This window comes from Vicia villosa, linkage group LG1, assembly GCF_029867415.1.
Source record: "Vicia villosa cultivar HV-30 ecotype Madison, WI linkage group LG1, Vvil1.0, whole genome shotgun sequence".
NCBI classification, from domain to species: Eukaryota; Viridiplantae; Streptophyta; class Magnoliopsida; order Fabales; family Fabaceae; genus Vicia; species Vicia villosa.
Genome location: NC_081180.1, coordinates 191,041,223 through 191,051,529, shown reverse-complemented (window position 1 = coordinate 191,051,529; position 10,307 = coordinate 191,041,223). Strand labels below are relative to the sequence as shown.

The window sequence follows — 10,307 nt, the reverse complement described above, 5'->3', positions numbered from 1 at the left end:
GTTGTTTTTCAAAACAAAACTTTCAAAAAAGACAATACTTTGTTTACATCCAAACACGGGTAATTACAAAGTTAACGTTCTTTTCAAAACATCTTTCGAAAGATAAACAAGCATTTTGTATACATCCACACACGGATCATTACAAAATTCAATTTACAAAAGTATTTGAAACCACATATGAGCAATTTCAGAGCAATTGAAAAGTGATCGAAAAACAAGTGAGCTAAGCAAACTTAAGAGCCCATGGATAACCATGGATACAAAGGGTGCTAACACCTTCCCTTTGTATAACCTACCCCCTTACCCAGAATTTCTTAAAGGTCTTTTTTCTGTTTCTTTTATAAACCTTTCCTTAATTGGATAAAATAAAAGGTCGGTGGCGACTCTGTGAATTTTCAAAAATGCGAAAGCATTAAGCGATAAAAAAGAGTCAGTTCACGTATCTCTACAGAACAGAGGTATGGCCCGGAATTAAAAAACGGAGGTCCACATCGGTGGTGCTTGGTCATGGTCACAATAAATGTGGTTAGAGTAGTGGTTGACAATCATTGGTAATGACATCTTAGAGCATCCACATCCATCATACTCATTTGAGTTCTTTAAATGGGACCCACTTAATTTTTTATATTATTTTACACTTCCCAAATTTTTAAACAACTCATCTACAATTCTCAAATATCCATCTAACTCATCAAAAAATCTAAAATGGGTCCCACTACACTCCACAATATATTACATAAAATATAATTAAAAAATTAATTCAAATATATCAAAATACATTAAAAAGACATACCTTCAAAATAAGGTTAAAATAAATATATATTAAATAAAATGATACATGATACAAATAATTCACCAAAATTACATTAAAAAAATCATAAATTAAAAAATGCATCACTAATACGAATTATAAGAAAAAGATAAATTTAAAACAATTTTTAATTATTGTCGTTCTCATTACCAAAATGTTGCCATATGTGTTCTATCAAGTCTTGTTGAAGACGCCGATGAATTTGTTTGTCACGAACATCAAATCTTCTACGTAGAAACTCTTGAAAATCAATATTAGAATCATTCGGCAATATTGTTGGGTCATTGCTCAAATGATCATAAGAAAAATCAAAATTTTCACCATATATGGCACGTTCATCTTCAACAATCATGTTGTGTAATACGATGCATGTATTCATTATGCGTTGGAGTGTGTCTAAGTGCCAAGATCGTGCTGGATTACGTATGAACGCAAATCGCGATTGAAGAACTCCAAATGCTCGTTCAATATCCTTTCTTGCCCCTTCTTGATGTTGGGCAAACAATTTTCTCTTATCACCTTGTGGCATCGAAATACTTTTCACAAACGTGGCCCATTCAGGATAAATATCATCTGATAGATAATAGCCCTTGTTATATTCAGTACGATTGATTGTATAATGAATCTCGGGAGCTCGTCCTTGCAGAACATCGTTGAAGACATTTGATTGGTTCAACACATTAATATCGTTGTTTGAACCCGCTACACCAAAGAATGCATGCCAAATCCATAAGTCTTGTGAAGTCACTACTTCAAGCATAACAGTTGGTTTCCCATGATCACCTCGAACATATTGCCCTTTCAATGCAACTGGACAATTTTTCCATTTCCAATGCATACAATCAATGCTCCCTAACATGCATGGAAATCCTCATGCTTCTCCCATTCGCATTAGGCGTTCAATGTCTTCAGCATTAGGCCTTCGCAAATATTGTGCCCCAAAGATGCTGATCACTCCTCTTGTAAACTTATCAACACATTTTAGTGTCGTGGTTTCACCAATTCTCAAATAGTCATCCACACTATCAGCAGATGTTCCATAAGCCAACATACGGATAACAGCAGTGCATTTCTGTAATGGCGAAAGGCTTGACCTACCAGTTGCATCAACCATCATTCGAAAATACTCATCATGTTGTCCCAGAGCTTCAACAATACGAAGGAACACATGTTTATGCATTCGGTACCTTCGACGAAACTGCTCATTTGTGTATACCAGGGTTTCTGAAAAATAATCATTGAACAATCGATCATGTCCCTCTTCATGATTCCTCTCTATATTCCTTCTTTGACTTCTAGGCCTTTTAGAGCTTGAGGCTTCTTCTTCCATAAACAGCCTCACAAGTTCTTCATCTGTATCATCATTCATAAAATCCATGAACATTTTTGCAATGTGGGAAGGATTAGAAGGATCCATGTGAAAAGAAGTTTGATATAGATGAAAATGATAAAAAGTTATAGAAAATGAAAGAGGTAGTGAATGAAAAGAAGTTTGATATAGATGAAGATGATAAAAAGTTATAGAAAATGAAAGAGGTAGTGAATGAAAAGAAGTACTATGAAACTTAGTGTGCATGTTAATACTATTTATAAGATTAGTTTGTAACGGCTAGTTTGATTTTGAATAACGGCTAGTTTGAATTTGAATAACGGCTAGTTTGAATTTGAATAACGACTAGTTTGACTTTGAATAACGGCTAGTTTGAATTTGAATAACGGCTAGTTTGACTTTGAAATAACGGCTAGTTTGAATTTGAATAACGGCTAGTTTGAATTTGAATAATTAAGCACAAAATTCATAATCATACAAAATAATAATAAAATACATAATCATACTAATTAAGCACATAATACATAATCATAATAATCCAAACCACATAATCATCCTAATTAAGCACAAAATAATAATCATCCTAATTAAGCACAAAATAATAATCATACTAATTAATTCCATATTTTTCTCTAATCATGTCGCACAATATTTCATGAGCTTGTAGTTGTCTTGCATCCATATTTGATGTATCTTTTGAGAGTATTTGCAGATCATTCATCTTTAATCTTTCCTCAGCAATCTCAGCCTTCTTAATTTTTGCATCAACCTTTTTTCTCTCTATCTCAAGTTTTTCACCCTCAATGCGTGCATAGTCCTGTGCAAACATTGACATCAGATCAATTTTTGTTTTTAAGTCATCTTTCAAAGAACCATATTTGACATTGGGTGTAGAAGACATTTCCACAAGCTTTTCTTTCTCCTTCCTTTTGGCTGCCTTTTGACCGATTGGACGACCTGACAAAGTAGGTGATGATGGATCGTATTCACTGCTTGTTGGTGTTAATGAATTAGAAGGCGAAGAATATGCTCCTGAAGCTGAATTCTTTCTTCTTTTTGTAGAAGCTTCTGATGAACCTGCGAGCCATTTAGGTTCATCTTCCAATAATCTCCATGCAGCCTCAAATGTAAACTTTTCACCTTCATCTTGGAAATAGATTTTATATGCAGCTTGCATGATATTGCTCTCGGAACTTCCACTTTGTTGTGTAGACACGGCTTGTTTGTAGCATGCAACAAACTTTTGAACAGATGGATTAATTTTGTGCCATCTCCCTTTTAGTTGTGCCGGTTTCCTTTCTTTGTAATTAATGTCACGATGCTTGTTGTAAGCTTCGCTGATCCTCTTCCAAAAACTATCTCCTTTTTGATCAACCCCGACAATTGAATCTTTTGAAACGTTGAGCCATGTTTGAATGAGTACTTCATCCTCTCTTTGTTGGAACCTTTTTTATGTGTATTCACAACCGGTGCAGGTGCAACTTCTTCACTAAGGTTAGTAGTTTCTAAGCCACCTTGAGTGCAAGATTGTGGTGTTTCATGTTCTTGATCATTTGGTTGCACACCACTCCTACATATTTGAGTTCCATGATGCATAGTGGGGTTAGTTGATTGAGATGTAAATTGTTGATATTGATATGGATAAGGTGGTGTATAGTATAAGTAATTTCCAAAGTGTGGATTATTTTGTGGATTTGGGATAAATTGAGAGTTTTGAAAGTTTGGGTTATGGTGTGAATTTGAGATAAAAGGTGCATTTCTAAAGAATGGGTTGCTTTGTTGATTTGGAATAGAAGGAGGACTACCACTATTTTGAATAAAATTAGACCAAGAGCTATTTTGATTAGGATCCATTGACAAATAATGTGTAGAAGAAAAAAAATTAAGATGAGATAAAATCAATAGTTTAGAAGTAAACTATGTAACACCCTTCTAATACCCCGCATAAATAATAAACAATAATCAGAGTAAACATGAAAAGGGCATTACAACTTCCATATAATTCAAACAACAATACTCATGTCATGCCATAAAGGAGAACGTCAACCAAATTTATTCAGATTCATCATGTTAACACAGCGGAATTATCTTTAACATCTGAATAACAAACAGCCAAGTCACAGACTTAGAGCGTCAACATACAAATCCATCCAAAATAAAAAGTTCAGCAAATAATTCTAAACGACGCCCCCAGTGTTACACGACCAGAGCATGACACGGACCCAACTGACTCTAACACTACTTGACGAGCTAATCCTCACAGAGTACGAGAGCTACTCCTCAATCTGAAAAATAACAACAGTAAGGGTGAGTCTCATTCACATTTAACTAATGTTATAAGATATAAATAATAAAATATCATTTCTCATGCCATTCACCCAATCACAGTTATGATCAGATTCAAACCATACAATCAGCAAGCAAACAACCAAATTAACACATATTATAACATTGGACAATCTTCCATTCATGTTATAATAGTAAAACAACCTAATGCAATGCAACTACATGCATGTGGTACCAAAAATCTGGGATATAACCCAACTTACCGATCCACCATCATCAAGGATACGGTAACACCCACTCACTAATTCCTCACAATGGGAATTAGCTACCACTGATCCACCATCGTCAAGGACCAGCCACATAATGATTATGAATGCATGCATCAACCATAACATGCTCATCACCCACATACATCAATTAATGTCATAATCATCAATAAGACACATATTTTATACCAACAATACATGTACAATAGACACCAGTTACAACTACAACATTATACAGGTAAACATTCATTAGTGTACCTACAAGCATATCCTACCACAAACAAATAAGCTCGGTGTTTAAAAAAAATAGTTCGAGCCACAACTCCAAACACCATTTGATTATATAAATTATTTGATTAGCCTCACTGTACTCGAAACGGCACCAAAATCCGGTTTACGGTTTAAAAGTTACACCTCTTTAAAACTTTTCAAAATGGACAGTCGCAACAACTAACAGCACGCGGCGCCACACACGGTTCGCGGCACGGAAAGAATAGGAACAACGCCTTCGCGGCGCAAACAAGGTTTCGCGGCGCGGAACGAGAAGAAACTACGCCTTCGCGGCGCGGCCATACTCTCGCAGCGCGTACTGAGCACAACAAAACTTCCTGGCCTTCTGCCAAGCTGTTCGCGGCGCCAACTCCTGGACGCGGCGCGAACTGGCGAATCCCAGCGCTCCGAATAGCAGAAAACAGCCTGCGATTTTACCCTTCCTTCACCAAATCATTACCAATTCAACCCATTCCAATCAGATTTCGCATACAGTGCAACAAACACATATTATAGCACATTATAATACATTCAAACCATCCAATTAACACCATTACACGAATCAGCATATTCATTACGTGTAAATCCTCCCAAAACCTAACATTTCTACAACCTAAGCACAACCCAATTGGTACGGATAACACGATCAATTCTATCATATTATCTATAATCCCATAATAGAAGATAAACGGAAGAGTCCCCCCTTACCTGAAGGTTGATTCTTCGTTCTTCCTCGGTCGCACTTCTCCGTTCCTCTTCTCTTTTCACGTTCAGACTTCTTTTCCCAATACTGTAACCTTCTCTATTCTACCACTCCTTCTATTTTATTAAGAATAAAATAAAATAATTTTAATTAGTAATAGGGCCTACCAATGCACCCCCTTCCTTACTAACCACAACTCAAGCCCAATTGCTTAATTCCTCATAATTCAATTAATTTAATTAAATTAAATTATGAAAATAAATGGAGTGTTACAACTCTCCCCCACTAAATAGTTTTCGTCCTCGAAAACATACCTTAGGTAAATAACTCTGGATAGGAATCCTTCATCTGACTCTCCAATTCCCAAGTCACATTCCCACCTGCTGGTCCTCCCCAAGCTACTTTGACCAGTGCTATCTCCTTGCCACGCAATTGTTTCAGCCTTCGGTCTTCATTCCTCATAGGCAAAGTTTCAACTGTCAGATTGTCCTTTACCTGTACATCATCGACTTGGATCACATGAGATGGATCAGTAATGTATTTCCTCAACTGTGATACGTGGAATACATCATGCAGATTCGCAAGCGTCGGTGGCAACGCAATACGATACGCCACTTCTCCCACCCTCTCCGTAATCTGGAACGGACCAATGAATCGCGGAGTCAACTTCCTTGATTTCAGTGCTCTACCAACACCAGTTGTGGGGGTCACCCTCAAGAACACATGATCTCCTGCTTGAAATTCAAGTGTCCTCCTTCTTTTATCATGATAACTCTTCTGACGACTCTGAGAAGTCTTCATCTTCTCCTGAATCATCTTGATCCTTTCTGTTGTCTCCTGAACAATTTCCGGTCCAATCACGGCACTTTCGCCATATTCGTACCAACATAAAGGCGTTCTACACCTCCGACCATACAAAGCTTCAAACGGAGCCATACCAATACTTGAGTGAAAACTATTATTGTAAGTAAATTCGATCAAGGGTAGATAACTATCCCAAGCACCGCCCTTTTCCAACACACAAGCACGCAACAAATCTTCTAGTGATTGAATAGTTCTTTCTGTCTGTCCATCCGTCTGCGGATGATAAGCAGAACTCAATCTCAGCTTAGTACCCAAAGCCCTCTGCAAACCTTCCCAGAATCTGGATGTAAACCTTGGATCTCTATCCGACACGATACTCGAAGGAATACCATGTAAACTCACTATCTTTTCAATATACAATTGAGCCAGCTTCTCCATTGGGTAATCCATTCTCATTGGTATAAAGTGAGCAGACTTTGTCAACCTGTCTACAATAACCCAAATAGCCTCACAATTCTTCCCCGTCCTCGGCAAACCTGAAACAAAATCCATAGATATACTATCCCACTTCCATTCTGGAATAAATAACGGTTGCATAGCTCCATACGGTTTCTGATGCTCAATCTTCGACTTCTGGCAAGTCAAACAAGCATAGACAAATTCAGCTATTTCCTTTTTCATTCCAGGCCACCAAAACAGCTTCTTTAAGTCATGATACATCTTGGTAGCACCAGGATGAATACTCAATCCGCTACGATGTTCTTCTTCAAGAATACTCTTCCTCAATTCGGCAACATCAGGAACACAAACACGATTACCAAACCTCATTATACCATTCTCGTCGATTCTGAATTCACCCCCTTTATCTTGATTAATCAGAGCCAACTTATCAACCAACTCTACATCAGTCTTCTGACCTTCTCGGATTTCCTCAAGAATACTACTAGTCAGCTTCAGCATACCCAATTTAACACTGGTAGGAGTGTCTTCACATACTAAACTCAAATCTCGGAATTGCTCAATTAAATCCAATTCTCTCACCATAAGCATAGACATATGCAAGGACTTCCTACTCAATGCATCGGCAACAACATTTGCTTTACCCGGATGATAATTCAGTTCAAAATCATAATCCTTGAGAAATTCTAACCATCTTCTTTGTCTCATATTCAACTCTTTTTGGTCAAAGAGGTACTTCAAACTCTTGTGATCACTAAATACTTCAAACCTTGAACCATATAGGTAATGCCTCCACAACTTCAACACAAATACCACTGCTGCCAACTCTAAGTCATGAGTCGGATAGTTTCTCTCATGCACCTTGAGTTGTTTCGACGCATAAGCGACTACCTGTTGATTCTGCATTAGTACACCTCCTAATCCTGACAACGAAGCATCACAATAAACAACAAAAGATTCCGCCTGATTCGGCAAAATCAAGATCGGCGCACTAGTCAACCTCTTCTTCAACTCTTGTAATCCTTCTTCACATTTCGAATCCCAAACAAACGCTTGACCCTTCCTAGTCAATTTAGTTAACGGTAATGCTAACTTTGAAAAACCTTCAATGAACTTTCTATAGTAACCCGCCAGACCAAGGAAACTACGGATTTCGGAAACTGACCTCGGAGCTTCCCACTGAGACACTGCTTCTACTTTCGTTGGGTCAACGGCAATACCATCCTTAGAAATTACATGCCCAAGAAAGCTCACTTCGTTTAACCAGAACTCACACTTTGACAGTTTTGCAAAAAGTTTCTTTTCCTTCAATAGTTCCAATACCACTCTAAGATGATCCGCATGCTCTTCTTCATTCTTAGAATATATTAAAATATCATCAATAAATACTACTACGAACTGATCCAGATAGGGATGGAAGATCCTATTCATATACTCCATGAAAACCCCCGGCGCGTTGGTTACTCCAAATGGCATCACTGTATATTCGTAATGACCATACCTCGTTCTAAATGCCGTTTTCTGAATATCGTCCGTCTTCACCCGAATCTGATGATATCCCGACCTCAAGTCAATTTTGCTGAACACACAAGCTCCAACCAGTTGATCCATCAAGTCATCAATCCTCGGCAAGGGATACCGATTCTTGATAGTAACCTTGTTGAGTTGTCTGTAATCCACACACAACCTCATTGAACCTTCTTTCTTCTTCACTAGTAACACCGGTGCACCCCACGGTGAGACACTAGGACGAATAAATTTCTTCTCAAATAAATCTTCCAATTGATTCTTCAACTCATTCAATTCCGATGCCGACATACGATAAGGTGCCATCGACACAGGATTAGTTCCAGGAATTAGTTCAATAGCAAATTCTACCTCCCTCTCTGGCGGCAATTCTCTTACATCTTCTGGAAAGACTTCTGGAAATTCACATACTACCGGTAAGTCACTACTCACCGCTTTCTTTTTCACTTCCATGGATGCAATCAACATGAACACGACAGCCCCGTCCTTCATTGCTTCATCCACTTGTCTAGCCGTCATCGTTAAATCCTCAACACTGACATCTTCAGGAAAAATAACCGTCTTCGTGAAACAATTGATATGAACCCGATTAAATTGCAACCAATTCATACCCAAGATAACATCAAGTTGTTCCAACGGAAGGCACACTAAGTCCATTCCGAATTCTCTACCAAAAATATCAATTGGACAGTTCAAACAAGCAAACGAAGTAGTCACTGAACCCGACGCAGGAGTGTCAATGACCATACTTCCATTAATCTCAGATATTTCCAAATTCAGTCGCTTAGCACAATCCAATGAAATAAACGAGTGAGTTGCCCCAGTATCTATTATTGCAATTAAAGGAGTGCCATGGATAAAACACGTACCTTTAATCAACCGATCATCTGGAGTAGTCTCTGAACCAGATAAGGCGAACACCTTACCACCAGCTTGATTCTTCCTCGGCTTAGGACACTTAGGACTGATATGACCTTCTTCCCCGCAGTTGAAACAAGTTACAGTGTTCCCTTTGCACTCAATAGAAATGTGACCTGCCTTTCCACATCTATAGCACTTCTTTTCCTCACTTTTGCATTCGTGAATGCGATGTCCAGGTTCCCCACACTTGAAGCACTTAATAGGGGCACTAGAGTCTCCCTCACTAGGCTTCTTCCAGCCTCCAGCTTTCTGATTACCCTTACCACATGGCTTACCACGATCCATATGCTTTTTCCCCCTCCTGTCGACTAACTCGCGAGAGTGTGACGACTTCAGTTTAATATTGTCCTCTTCAAAGATTCGGCTGCAGTCAACCAAATCGACAAACCTGCGAATCCTCTGGTATCTGATACCCTGCTTAATCTCATCACGGAGACCATTCTCAAACTTAACACACTTCGAGAATTCACTAGCCTCATCATTATTGTAGTGGACATAATACTTTGCTAGCTCAACAAACTTGGACGCATACTCTGGCACAGTCAGGTTACCTTGTGTCAGCTCCAAAAATTCAATCTCTTTCCTGCCTCTAACATCCTCAGGAAAGTACCTCCGCAAGAATTCTCTCTTGAACACAGCCCAAGTGATTGCAACACCTGCAGCTTGCAGTTCGTCCCTACTAGCCATCCACCAATCATCAGCTTCTTCAGACAGCATGTGAGTCCCATATCTCACCTTCAGATTTTCGTCACAATCAATCACCCGGAAGATCCTTTCAATTTCTTTCAGCCACTTCTGGGCGCCTTCGGGATCGTGAGTGCCTTTGAACAACGGAGGGTTGTTCCTCTGAAAACTATTCAGCTGCCTGTCAGCACCAATCCCAGCTCCATTGGCATTCCCTCCCAGCACACCAGCAATCATACCGAGAGC

The 10,307-nt window shown here is 38.7% G+C and overlaps 2 pseudogenes; both read right to left on the bottom strand.

The window, feature by feature from the left end:
* Positions 1-938: 938 nt before the first annotated feature.
* Positions 939-2,228, bottom strand: LOC131621438 (uncharacterized; annotated as a pseudogene).
* A 523-nt stretch (positions 2,229-2,751) lies between these two features.
* Positions 2,752-3,995, bottom strand: LOC131661674 (glutathione S-transferase T3-like; annotated as a pseudogene).
* Between the last annotated feature and the right edge of the window lie 6,312 nt (positions 3,996-10,307).